This window comes from Chiloscyllium plagiosum, unplaced genomic scaffold, assembly GCF_037043375.1.
Source record: "Chiloscyllium plagiosum isolate Xiang-an unplaced genomic scaffold, Cpla_swu_hap1 HiC_scaffold_27, whole genome shotgun sequence".
NCBI lineage: Eukaryota > Metazoa > Chordata > Chondrichthyes > Orectolobiformes > Hemiscylliidae > Chiloscyllium > Chiloscyllium plagiosum.
Window position 1 is genome coordinate 9689908 of NW_028270165.1, and position 14636 is coordinate 9704543.

At 49.0% G+C, this 14636-nt stretch overlaps 1 non-coding gene across 1 annotated transcript; it reads right to left on the reverse strand.

The window, feature by feature from the left end:
- Window positions 1-1167: 1167 nt before the first annotated feature.
- trnam-cau (transfer RNA methionine (anticodon CAU)) lies at window positions 1168-1239 on the reverse strand. Its single transcript has one exon. It is a non-coding gene; the product is annotated as a tRNA-Met (tRNA).
- Between the last annotated feature and the right edge of the window lie 13397 nt (window positions 1240-14636).

Genomic DNA, 14636 nt, shown 5'->3' on the forward strand with positions numbered 1-14636 from the left:
GACTCTGAGCCAGCTGAAACTTGCTCAGTATGAAGTACATACCACGTTGCTGCAAGAATTGCAAGCAGCAAAGCGTTTCCAGAACATCTGCTTGTCATTCTGTCCCCGGGGCGCTGATATTTGTCTCATCCCCAGGAACTGGACTACCCCCACTGGTGGATAATTAAACCATTTTATTTCTACTTGGACGTTGTTCTGGGGGGTGGGACGGGGTGTAGGGTGGGGGCGGGTAGAGTCCATTCGATCTTCTGCTCTCTCTCTCTGTCTCTCTCTGAAACCCTTGGGGTGAGAGGTGTCAGTTACATTAATGCGGGGAACATGAACAACTTTGATTGTGAACTTTGTCCAAGGGTCTGTTATCGGAGAGATAGAAAGATGCTGTGCTGGCAGGACAGAAAGAAATGGACACCGAGAACTCTTCGCCCAGGTAAATTCACATTGTTGTGCAGCCTTCTTGGTGTTCAGAAATCGTCTTCACCCAGCAATCTTACGGAAAGTCTATTGCAAAGTGGGCATCGCTTTCTTTGCTGCGATCGCGCAGCAGTTAACATCTGAGCCCCAAGTGTCCCAGATGAAGAGAATCCGAGTGAAACCTTCACTCACTGAGAGTCATCCCCACGGCCCTGAGCTGAGGGACTGCAGGCATCCAACACGGAAGGGACGGTTAAAAATGAAGCAGTTTTGCTCCCTCAGCCTCTCTGTCCCAGAGACAGGCAGTGGGACGGCATAAACACGTAGCATCATTCTCGCGCAGACAGAAGCCGTTCAGCCCATCGAGTCCACGGCGACTGTCTGTCACGTGTCTCTCTCTCTGAGGTTATTCACAATCGGTGGTATCCGTCCTAATAGTAGAGGACTATGTCTGAGTCGTGATGCGGTTTCTGACATGCTTGTCATTCTCGTCTGGACCAGGGTGGCGAATTAGTGCAAGGAATGGACGAAACCGCAAGGCATGTGTTTCAACTTTACCAGCTGATTGGCATCGCAGAGAACTGGGTTTGCGATTCAGTTCAGAGGAAACAGACGAAGGACAGAAAACCATTGAGACCTCTAAAATCATGCCACTTGAATTGAGTGGATTTGGCGAGTGCATCGATATACTAAATGCCATTAAGTAGATGCAAAGGCGGCTTGTAGAAGAGAGCAGCACGAGGCGACATTGAACAATAGCAGAGGATGGTTTCGATCCATCGACCTCTGGGTTATGGGCCCAGCACGCTCCCGCTGCGCCACTCTGCTGCCGCACGCGGCGAACCTTCCACAGAACACTTCAGGTTTTCGTCTGGCACGCGGCAGGCACCTTCGAGCCTGATGTCAAAGACCTCCACTGCTGTCGTGTAATATGCTGTTTCGCAGACGTATGGAGGCTGTGTAAATATAAACTTATTTCTAAATTCCCACACTCTGTTGGTCGAACTGTGATTTCACACTGAATCACAACATGTGTCACAGCGCAGACGGAGGCCATGCGGCCCACCTTCGCTCTGCTGGTTCTACACTTAAGTAAACGTGTGTCTCTATTCGTTTCATTCTCTCGCCTTCTCAGCGTAAATCTGCACATCTGAACGTGACCACCGAATTCCCTCTTGTGTCCATTGAATCTTCCTCTTTGTCAGTGTCAGACAGGGACTTACTGACCCTAACCACTCCCTGTAACGAAAACGTTCTTCCTCATGTCACTTTTCCTTCTTTACCTCGTGACTTTAAAATTCTGCCGAATCGTTGTGGATCCTTTCAGGTGTGGGAGCATTTTCACAACATTATTTCCTGTCAAGTTAAAAAAACGCGGGCTCGTCCGGGATTTGAACCCGGGACCTCTCGCAAGTCGGCACTGGAAAGGACCCTAAGCGAGAATCATACGCCTAGACCAACGAGCCAGTGGGCCAGAGCGCCACTGACGACCCACACCGCTTGCGTGACCTGAGACTTGCTCAGTATAAAATACATTTGAGATTGCTCTGAGAATTGCAAGCGGCAAAGAGTTTCCCGAACAGCTGCTTCTCATTCAGTCTCCCTGCTGCTGTTTGCCCCGTCCCCAGGAACCGGGCTCTCTCCACTGGCAGATAATTCAACCAATTTGCTTCGAAACTTTTCTCTGACACCCGAGTGGCCAGTGACAAGCATTGCCCTCCTCAACAAAGGATACAGAGAACAGGAGAAGACCACGCAAACCTCCAATAGTGTATCAACGCGACTGTGCACATTGGGCCAGTATATCACTGGGAAATATTTATGTCCAAGCTGTTTTCGGAAGCAGATGAGAAGGCGAGGTGCAGAACAGAGCGCTGTTATACCGGAAAGCTGCTAAAGACGACATTGAATGAATAGGAGAGAATGCGTTCTCAGCTGGGTTATGGTCCCAACACGCACCCGTTGTGCCAGGGGTTCCACCTCGGTTCCACTCTTCCTTCACTCGCAACACCCCACACCCACCTCCCATAGTGCCAAGGCACTTTCCCCTGCAACCGCCGAATGTGTAACACCTGCCCATTTACCTGCTCCCTCCTGAATATCCAAGGGCTCAAACATACCTGCCAGGTGAAGCAGCACTTTTGCCACAACCTAGTCCGCTGCATTCGCTGCTCACAGTGTCATTTCCCCAATGTAGCATGAAGCATAAACTGGGTGACTGCTTCGCAGAACATCCCGGTTTTGCCCGCAGGAAAAAGGCCCTGGCCTTGCGGTTGCCTGCCACTTTAACACATCACCCTGTTCCCTGGCCAACATCTCTGTCTCAGGCTTGCAGCAGTGTTCTCGCTCCAGATGAAAGAACAACACCTCATTTTCCACTTGGAGACCTTACAGCCCTCCGGTCTTCAATATCGAGTTCCATCACTTTAGGGCCTGAACTCCCCCATGTCCTTGACCCCTACCACACAAACGACTCCTTGTTATCACCTCGTCTGCTATGACACACTACGTATTGTTAGCCGCTAACAGTCTCCATTAACAGTTATTCGCCCTCTCACGCGGATCGTTATTCACTCCCACGTCCTTCCTATTGTTCTCTCTCTGAGCTGGCGGCAAACACAGCAATGTCCATCGGAGACTCTGAGCCAGCTGAAACTTGCTCAGTATGAAGTACATACCACGTTGCTGCAAGAATTGCAAGCAGCAAAGCGTTTCCAGAACATCTGCTTGTCATTCTGTCCCCGGGGCGCTGATATTTGTCTCATCCCCAGGAACTGGACTACCCCCACTGGTGGATAATTAAACCATTTTATTTCTACTTGGACGTTGTTCTGGGGGGTGGGACGGGGTGTAGGGTGGGGGCGGGTAGAGTCCATTCGATCTTCTGCTCTCTCTCTCTGTCTCTCTCTGAAACCCTTGGGGTGAGAGGTGTCAGTTACATTAATGCGGGGAACATGAACAACTTTGATTGTGAACTTTGTCCAAGGGTCTGTTATCGGAGAGATAGAAAGATGCTGTGCTGGCAGGACAGAAAGAAATGGACACCGAGAACTCTTCGCCCAGGTAAATTCACATTGTTGTGCAGCCTTCTTGGTGTTCAGAAATCGTCTTCACCCAGCAATCTTACGGAAAGTCTATTGCAAAGTGGGCATCGCTTTCTTTGCTGCGATCGCGCAGCAGTTAACATCTGAGCCCCAAGTGTCCCAGATGAAGAGAATCCGAGTGAAACCTTCACTCACTGAGAGTCATCCCCACGGCCCTGAGCTGAGGGACTGCAGGCATCCAACACGGAAGGGACGGTTAAAAATGAAGCAGTTTTGCTCCCTCAGCCTCTCTGTCCCAGAGACAGGCAGTGGGACGGCATAAACACGTAGCATCATTCTCGCGCAGACAGAAGCCGTTCAGCCCATCGAGTCCACGGCGACTGTCTGTCACGTGTCTCTCTCTCTGAGGTTATTCACAATCGGTGGTATCCGTCCTAATAGTAGAGGACTATGTCTGAGTCGTGATGCGGTTTCTGACATGCTTGTCATTCTCGTCTGGACCAGGGTGGCGAATTAGTGCAAGGAATGGACGAAACCGCAAGGCATGTGTTTCAACTTTACCAGCTGATTGGCATCGCAGAGAACTGGGTTTGCGATTCAGTTCAGAGGAAACAGACGAAGGACAGAAAACCATTGAGACCTCTAAAATCATGCCACTTGAATTGAGTGGATTTGGCGAGTGCATCGATATACTAAATGCCATTAAGTAGATGCAAAGGCGGCTTGTAGAAGAGAGCAGCACGAGGCGACATTGAACAATAGCAGAGGATGGTTTCGATCCATCGACCTCTGGGTTATGGGCCCAGCACGCTCCCGCTGCGCCACACTGCTGCCGCACGCGACGCACCTTCCACAGAACACTTCAGGTTTTCGTCTGGCACGCGGCAGGCACCTTCGAGCCTGATGTCAAAGACCTCCACTGCTGTCGTGTAATATGCTGTTTCGCAGACGTATGGAGGCTGTGTAAATATAAACTTATTTCTAAATTCCCACACTCTGTTGGTCGAACTGTGATTTCACACTGAATCACAACATGTGTCACAGCGCAGACGGAGGCCATGCGGCCCACCTTCGCTCTGCTGGTTCTACACTTAAGTAAACGTGTGTCTCTATTCGTTTCATTCTCTCGCCTTCTCAGCGTAAATCTGCACATCTGAACGTGACCACCGAATTCCCTCTTGTGTCCATTGAATCTTCCTCTTTGTCAGTGTCAGACAGGGACTTACTGACCCTAACCACTCCCTGTAACGAAAACGTTCTTCCTCATGTCACTTTTCCTTCTTTACCTCGTGACTTTAAAATTCTGCCGAATCGTTGTGGATCCTTTCAGGTGTGGGAGCATTTTCACAACATTATTTCCTGTCAAGTTAAAAAAACGCGGGCTCGTCCGGGATTTGAACCCGGGACCTCTCGCAAGTCGGCACTGGAAAGGACCCTAAGCGAGAATCATACGCCTAGACCAACGAGCCAGTGGGCCAGAGCGCCACTGACGACCCACACCGCTTGCGTGACCTGAGACTTGCTCAGTATAAAATACATTTGAGATTGCTCTGAGAATTGCAAGCGGCAAAGAGTTTCCCGAACAGCTGCTTCTCATTCAGTCTCCCTGCTGCTGTTTGCCCCGTCCCCAGGAACCGGGCTCTCTCCACTGGCAGATAATTCAACCATTTTGCTTCGAAACTTTTCTCTGACACCCGAGTGGCCAGTGACAAGCATTGCCCTCCTCAACAAAGGATACAGAGAACAGGAGAAGACCACGCAAACCTCCAATAGTGTATCAACGCGACTGTGCACATTGGGCCAGTATATCACTGGGAAATATTTATGTCCAAGCTGTTTTCGGAAGCAGATGAGAAGGCGAGGTGCAGAACAGAGCGCTGTTATACCGGAAAGCTGCTAAAGACGACATTGAATGAATAGGAGAGAATGCGTTCTCAGCTGGGTTATGGTCCCAACACGCACCCGTTGTGCCAGGGGTTCCACCTCGGTTCCACTCTTCCTTCACTCGCAACACCCCATACCCACCTCCCATAGTGCCAAGGCACTTTCCCCTGCAACCGCCGAATGTGTAACACCTGCCCATTTACCTGCTCCCTCCTGAATATCCAAGGGCTCAAACATACCTGCCAGGTGAAGCAGCACTTTTGCCACAACCTAGTCCGCTGCATTCGCTGCTCACAGTGTCATTTCCCCAATGTAGCATGAAGCATAAACTGGGTGACTGCTTCGCAGAACATCCCGGTTTTGCCCGCAGGAAAAAGGCCCTGGCCTTGCGGTTGCCTGCCACTTTAACACATCACCCTGTTCCCTGGCCAACATCTCTGTCTCAGGCTTGCAGCAGTGTTCTCGCTCCAGATGAAAGAACAACACCTCATTTTCCACTTGGAGACCTTACAGCCCTCCGGTCTTCAATATCGAGTTCCATAACTTTAGGGCCTGAACTCCCCCATGTCCTTGACCCCTACCACACAAACGATTCCTTGTTATCACCTCGTCTGCTATGACACACTACGTATTGTTAGCCGCTAACAGTCTCCATTAACAGTTATTCGCCCTCTCACGCGGATCGTTATTCACTCCCACGTCCTTCCTATTGTTCTCTCTGTGAGCTGGCGGCAAACACAGCAATGTCCATCGGAGACTCTGAGCCAGCTGAAACTTACTCAGTATGAAGTACATACCACGTTGCTGCAAGAATTGCAAGCAGCAAAGCGTTTCCAGAACATCTGCTTGTCATTCTGTCCCCGGGGCGCTGATATTTGTCTCATCCCCAGGAACTGGCCTACCCCCACTGGTGGATAATTAAACCATTTTATTTCTACTTGGACGTTGTTCTGGGGGGTGGGGGCGGGTAGAGTCCATTCGATCTTCTGCTCTCTCTCTCTCTGTCTCTCTCTGAAACCCTTGGGGTGAGAGGTGTCAGTTACATTAATGCGGGGAACATGAACAACTTTGATTGTGAACTTTGTCCAAGGGTCTGTTATCGGAGAGATAGAAAGATGCTGTGCTGGCAGGGCAGAAAGAAATGGACACCGAGAACTCTTCTCCCAGGTAAATTCACATTGTTGTGCAGCCTTCTTGGTGTTCAGAAATCATCTTCACCCAGCAATCTTACGGAAAGTCTATTGCAAAGTGGGCATCGCTTTCTTTGCTGCGATCGCTCAGCAGTTAACATCTGAGCCCCAAGTGTCCCAGATGAAGAGAATCCGAGTGAAACCTTCACTCACTGAGAGTCATCCCCACGGCCCTGAGCTGAGGGACTGCAGGCATCCAACACGGAAGGGACGGTTAAAAATGAAGCAGTTTTGCTCCCTCAGCCTCTCTGTCCCAGAGACAGGCAGTGGGACGGCATAAACACGTAGCATCATTCTCGCGCAGACAGAAGCCGTTCAGCCCATCGAGTCCACGGCGACTGTCTGTCACGTGTCTCTCTCTCTGAGGTTATTCACAATCGGTGGTATCCGTCCTAATAGTAGAGGACTATGTCTGAGTCGTGATGCGGTTTCTGACATGCTTGTCATTCTCGTCTGGACCAGGGTGGCGAATTAGTGCAAGGAATGGACGAAACCGCAAGGCATGTGTTTCAACTTTACCAGCTGATTGGCATCGCAGAGAACTGGGTTTGCGATTCAGTTCAGAGGAAACAGACGAAGGACAGAAAACCATTGAGACCTCTAAAATCATGCCACTTGAATTGAGTGGATTTGGCGAGTGCATCGATATGCTAAATGCCATTAAGTAGATGCAAAGGCGGTTTGTAGAAGAGAGCAGCACGAGGCGACATTGAACAATAGCAGAGGAAGGTTTCGATCCATCGACCTTTGGGTTATGGGCCCAGCACGCTCCCGCTGCGCCACTCTGCTGCCGCACACGGCGCACCTTCCACAGAACACTTCAGGTTTTCGTCTGGCACACGGCAGGCACCTTCGAGCCTGATGTCAAAGACCTCCACTGCTGTCGTGTAATATGCTGTTTCGCAGACGTATGGAGGCTGTGTAAATATAAACTTATTTCTAAATTCCCACACTCTGTTGGTCGAACTGTGATTTCACACTGAATCACAACATGTGTCACAGCGCAGACGGAGGCCATGCGGCCCACCTTCGCTCTGCTGGTTCTACACTTAAGTAAACGTGTGTCTCTATTCGTTTCATTCTCTCGCCTTCTCAGCGTAAATCTGCACATCTGAACGTGACCACCGAATTCCATTTTGTGTCCATTGAATCTTCCTCTTTGTCAGTGTCAGACAGGGACTTACTGACCCTAACCACTCCCTGTAACGAAAACGTTCTTCCTCATGTCACTTTTCCTTCTTTACCTCGTGACTTTAAAATTCTGCCGAATCGTTGTGGATCCTTTCAGGTGTGGGAGCATTTTCACAACATTATTTCCTGTTTCTAGATCCCTCATGACTTGGAAAAGTTCGCTTCTCCGAGGAGATTTGTCCCAATTTTCCAATCTACCTTGATTGCTGACATTCCTCAAACACCGCACCACTCACGTCAACCTGTTGAACACTATCTCCAGCCATTTCACTTCCCTGTTTTCCGCCTCATTCGTACTCCAGACAGCCCAAGCTCGTTTCACGAAGGTGTTTTTTGAGAAAATTAATCAGGCAGTTTTGCACAAGTCAAGTTAAAAAACGTGGGCTCGTCCGGGATTTGAACCCAGGACCTCTGTAAAGGTACAGTAAAGGATTCTAAGAGAGAATCATACACCTAGACCAACAAGGCAGAGAGCAGGCATTTGCCTACCGCCCCACTCCTCGAAGCCTTGCTCAGTATAAATGACACGAATCCGAAAATAAACGAAGTTAAGTCAATCGGAGTTCTTTTTTTTTAGATTAGATTACATTACAGTGTGGAAATAGGCCCTTCGGCCCAACGAGTCCACACCGACCCGCCGAAGCGCAAACCACCCTTTACCCCTACACATACTTACCTAACACTACGGGCAATTTAGCATGGCCAATTCACCTGACCTGCACATCTTTGGACTGTGGGAGGAAACCGGAGCACCCGGAGGAAACCCACGCAGACACGGGGAGAACGTGCAAACTCCACACAGTCAGTCGCCTGAGGCGGGAAAACCCGAAAAGTAACGAAGTTTAACGACACGATCCCAAAAAGTAACGAAGGCAATCGGCGGTTCTTTAAACCGAAAAGTCACGAAGTTTAATTGAAGCGACCAAAAGGTGGAATGTGTTGGTGAAATTGATGAAGTGTTCAACTTCCTCGTGGGAGCAGGAGGTGGCACCGATACAGTCATCAATGTAGCGGACGAAAAGGTGGGGAATGGTCCCGGTGTACCTCCAGAAGACTGACTTTTCTATGTACCCGACGAAAAGACAGGCATAGGTGGTGCCCACGTCTGTGCCCATGGCTACCCCTTTGGTCTGGCGAAAGTGGGAGGATTCAAAGGAGAAATTATTGAGGGTGAGAACCAGTTCAGCCAAATGAATGTGTGTAATTGGAGGGGTACCAGTGGGGACCCCAGGAGAGGAAGAAATTTGAAGGCCTTGGAGCCGCAGTGCTAGCCAGTGATGTCCATGTGTTTTAAACTGCCTGTCTCGCATTGGTCAACCGCCCTCGCATCACAAAGACCATTGTGAGCTGTGGTTGGAGATTGACCAATTGGAATTCCTGGAGGACCGGAAGGCTTTTAGGTCTTCCTGTAAATCAGAACCCCCTATTGTCTGATTGCAGAAGTTGGATCATGAGTTCCTGAAGCTGCTGCTGCTGCGCCTCTCTCTCTGAATGAAGATTGAGCTTCACCCCAGACTGCTACTTCCTTCCTCTGTATGATATCTATGAGTACCACATACTCTTTTCTCAGCCTCTCCTTTTCCACTTATTTTCTCATTCTGAGGTTAACTTGTTGACTTTGCAGGAGATGAAAGTGGGGTAGAGTTTATAGGATGAGAGGGCTTTTTCCAGCTGCTCATGGTATTGGTGAGACCACAGCTCAAATATTCTGTGCATTTCTGGGTCATTTCCTTAAGGAGGGATGTACTTGTATTGGAAGCAGTTCAGAGAAGGTTCACTCAACTGATTCCTGGCATGAAGAGGATTGTCTTATGAGGAGAAGTTGAGCAGATTGGGTAAGCAGTCACTTGAAACCAGTTACTCAGTTTGGGGAATCAAAGTCTCACCCCTCACGCTGGAGAGAGACTGTGTACCCATTCTGTTGGTAATTTCAAACCCAGAGGGACACAAGGAAAGCTCTCCCCATGGGGAAACTGTGGAAATGTGGGGACTGTGGGAAAGGGTTCACTTCCCCGTCAGTGCTGGAGACTCATAGAAGCATTCACACAGGGAAGAGGCCATTCTCCTGCTCTGTGTGTGGGAAGGGATTCAGTTGGCTGTGCAATCAGCTGATGCACTGGCATGTTCACACCGGGGAGAAGCCATTCACTTGCTCCAAGTACAGGAATACATTCGTCAATTCTCCTGGCCTGCTGAAATATCCTTGGGTCCGCACTGGGGAGAGGCCGTTCACCTACTGTCACTGCAGGAAGAGGTTCATGAGTTCATCCACCCTGCAGACATACCAGTGGGTCCACACTGGGAGAGGCTGTTCTCCTGCCCTGAGTGCAGGAAGGGATTTAGTTGGGTGGACAACTTCCAGAGGCACTAGTGAGTTCATGTGTCATCACTGGGATCGAAGGAGCAATGGCCGAGTGGTATTATCAACTGGATCACTACCTCAACTTTGGGAACTCCCGGGTTTGAATCCCGCCATGGCAGATTGGAATTTGGTCAGAAATCTGGAGTTCAGAATCTAGTGATGAAACCATTTTCAGGGGGAAAACATCCTCATCTGATTCACTCATGATTTTTTTAGGGAAGGAAACTGCTGTTGTGGGAAAGGATTCACTCAGTCGTCCCAGATGCATCCTTTACCCGGTCTGGCCTACACATGATTCCAGACTCTCAGCAATATGGTCGACTTTAAACCCCGTCCCCACCCCTGCCCCCGGAAAATGAATGGGGAGAAACTTACTTGGATACAGTATATGGGTTGAAATTGCTGAGTGAGGCATTACTTCCTCCGGGTTAAGACTGTATCAAGGATTCAGTTACAAAGGGACGCCTCAGTGCTTACCAATAATAAAGCAACTGGGGTGGCAGGGGAGGTCAGGGGTGTGTGTGTGCGCTTTGAGCTTCAGCTGTTGAAGAAAAGGAAAGCTACTTTTTGTAATTTTTTTGCTGGAGAGATCATGAAGCTGTAACAAAATTGGGTCGCAATAAAGGTTACCTCAATTCGGACTCAGACATTGAAAGATTTAAAATCCAACAGGTTTCTGTTTTAAAGCTGCTCACTCAGCTTCCAGCACTACGTTACCAAAGAAGTGTATCAGAAGGAGCAGTGAATCAGTAGCAAGTATCGTTAGAAACTGTTAAGATTTTCATCTCTGCAGGTACTGCATCGTTTCATCAGCATTGTAATGTTTACTGGCAGCAGCAGGAAGTGTTGTGGCTGTGTTCACGAGAAACAACGTTAAAAATCACATAACACCAGGATATAGTCCAACAGGTTTATTTGGGAGCACTAGCTTTCGGAGCGCTGCTCCGTCATCAGGTAGCTGTGGAGCAGGATCATAGGACACAGAATTTATCGCAAAAGATCAGTATCATGCAACTGAAATGATATATTGAACAAACCAAGATTGCTGTTAAGTCTTTCATCTTTTAGAATGGGTTGCAGGTTTCAGTTCATTAATATGCAAATCCTAGAACTTCTTTTAAGTCATATCCTCGAGATAAGTTAAGGGAGATAGGATAGTGAAGAAGGCGTTTGGTTTGCTTTCCTTTATTGGTCAGAGTATTGAATAAAGGAATTGGGAGATCATGCTGCAGCTGTTCAGGACATTGGTTAGGCCACTGTTGGAATATTGCATGGAATTCTGGTCTCCTTCCTATCAGAAAGATTACAGATTACATTATAGTGTGGAAACAAGCTACACAAGTCCACACCAACCCGCCGAAGCACAACCCACCCATTTACCCCTTACCTAACACTACGGGCAATTTAGCATGGCCAATTCACCTGACCTGCACATCTTTGGACTGTGGGAGGAAACTGGAGCACACGAGGAAACCCAGGCAGACACGGGGAGAACGTGCAAACTCCACTCAGTCAGTCGCCAGAGGCGGGAATTGAACCCGGGTCTCTAGCACTGTGAGGCAGCAGTGCTACTCATTGTGCCACCGTGCCACCCATAAGATGCTGTGAAACTTGAAAGGGTTCAGAAAAGATTTACAAGGATGTTTCCAGGGATGGAGGATTTGAGTTATAGGGAGAGGCTGAACAGGCTGGGGCTGTTTTCCCTGGAGCATCGGAGGCTGAGGGGTGACCTTATAGAGGTTTACAAAATTATGAGGGGCATGGACAGGATAAATAGACAAAGTATTTTCCCTGGGATCGGGGAGTCCAGAACTAGAGGACATTCCGTTTGGGTGAGAGGGGAAAGATATAAAAGAAACCTAAGGGGCAACTTTTTCACGCAGAGGGTGGTACGTGTATGGAATGAGCTGCCAGAGGATGTCGTGGAGGCTGGTACAATTGTAACATTTAAGAGGCATTTGGATAGGTATATGAATAGGAAGGGTTTGGAGGGATATGGGCTGGGTGCTGGCAGGTGGGATTAGATTGGGTTGGGATGTCTGGTCGGCGTAGACGGATTGGACCAAAGGGTCTATTTCCATGCTGTACATCTCTAAGACTCTATGACTCTATTTTAAAGAAAGAAGTGACAGCTCAGACAATGCATGGAAGGTGTGAGGTTCAAGTCTGTCAGCATCCTAATCTTGAGTCAGACTGGTTCTATTTCCAAAGTAGGAATTTATAAAATTATTACATGCATTGACTGCCTGCAGATTGTGCACTTTTTGAGCAAAATACAATGTATTTGCAAATATAATTCCGCAAATTCACCCTATTGATTTACGTGCATGTGTGTGTGTATGAGTGTGTGTGTGTGTGTGTGTGTGTGTGTGAGTGAGAGAGAGAGACTGTATAGTGTAGTGGAGTCACATATAGTGTGACATCAACCCAAGGTCCATTTGAAGCCATCCTCATGTCTATTGATACCCAAGTTTGGAATCCAAGTAGAACTTAGCCTCTGCTCGGCCACCAGAAATGATTAAGCAGTTACACATCAAACATTGGAGAGTGCAAGGTGGGACTTGTCTTTTGATTTGCAGAAGGTGGGAGGCTCTGGATGCTGTGATCCAGGGCAAACACATGCTGGTGGACATTTGGCTCAGAGAATGGAGCTGAAAGCCAGGCTGCAGACCTTTTATGAAAAAAATAACCAGACATTTTATTTCAGGAGTTGGTCATTCCTCTCCGGACAGACCCTTCTGATTGACCCTGTCCACTGACTCAGGAGGTGTGAGCGTGGATGAGGCAGGTAAAGGGGATCTGAGAGAGGGCTGCAAGGGAGTGGAAGATCGAACTGGCTGGGTGCTGGGAGTACGAACAACATTGGGGAGGTGGTGGTAAGGGACAGAATAGTGACAGGGATTGTCTCCGGTCTCCGCAATTGGTATCAGGAGGCCAGATGACATCGGTGTCTATCTGGTGCCAGGATTTGAGAACCAATGTGTTCAGGGCTGAAGATTAGATTAGATTACTTACAGTGTAGAAACAGGCCCTTCGGCCCAACAAGTCCACACCGACCCGCCGAAGCGAAACCCACCCATACCCCTACATTTACCCCCTACCTAACACTATGGGCAATTTAGCATGGCCAATTCACCTGACCTGCACATTTTTGGACTGTGGGAGGAAACCGGAGCACCCGGAGGAAACCCACGCAGACACGGGGAGAACGTGCAAACTCCACACAGTCAGTCGCCTGAGGCGGGAATTGAACCCGGGTCTCTGGCGCTGTGAGGCAGCAGTGCTAACCACTGTGCCACCGTGCCGCCCCAAGATGTGGGAAAGGGAGGTTACAGCAGGTGTGGTCCACAAATGTCAGGAGAGAGCCTCTGCTGAGGCTGCGTGAAAAGTTAAAAGCTAACTCTGGACGGCACAGTGGCTCAGTGGTTAGTACCGCTGCCTCACAGTGCCAGGGGTTCATGTTTGATTCCATCCTTGGGCAACTGTGTGTGTGGACTTTGGCACGTCCTCCTCCTTGTGTCTGTGTCGGTTACCTGCGAGTGCTCTGGTTTCCTCCCACAGTCCAAAGATCTGCAGTTTAGGGTGGATTGGCCTTGCTGAAGTGTGCAGATTAGAGTGGGTTAGCCATGAGGAACTGCAGGGCTGTAGGGTCAGCAGATGGGTCTGGATGGGATGCTATTTGGAATGTCATTGTGAATTCGATGGGCCGAATGGCCTGTCAGAATTATGATTCTACTGCTTTTGCCACGTATATATTGAGAAATGATTGACACAGGTCTGCTGTGGGAGGAGTGGGTTCCAGTTCGTGAGATATCAACACCGGTCCTGGGGAAGGTGGGATTTGGGTAGTCTCTCCCCTCCACCCTCTGCCCCCCTGTCCAATCTCTCCTCACCCACTGTCCCCGTCCATTCTCTCTCAACCCCCACCCTCTGCCCTGCATTCTCTTCCTCCCCACCTCTGCCCACCAGTCTTTCTCTTTCCCTCACCATCGGTCCCCACAATCTTCTCCATCCCCATCACCCTTTGTTCCCCCCAGTGTTCTCATCCTCCCACCCTCTGTCCCCCTGTCAATTATCTCTCTCACCCCTTGACACTCTGCCCCCTCTGTCCATTCTCTCTCCTTCTCTTCCACCCACTCCCTGTCCTTGCGGAAGCCTCAAACCCTCTTCGATCGCTGTATCAAACCCTTCTAGGAAGAGAGAAAGAGAATGGATGTTGATGACTCTACCTGGTAGACACGGCTGCACGAGAAATGACTGATCTTTAAAATTGAGAATAGCTAAAATTATATATTCAGAAATATCATGAAAGCATGTTCAACTTTATAGAAAAGCTGCAGACATCTTTCTGAAACTTGCATTCAAATATGTCCAGTTAGTCCACAGTTGAGGACAGGGTGTAATTTGTGGATGGCCCATTCCTAGTCTTGTGAAATTGATTCTGACTATGCAGAAATAGAACCATAGAGTTGTACAAACCCGTCGGTCCATGCTGACCAGGTATCTTAAATTAATCTTGGCCCATATACCCATCCAAATGTCTTTTAAATTTTG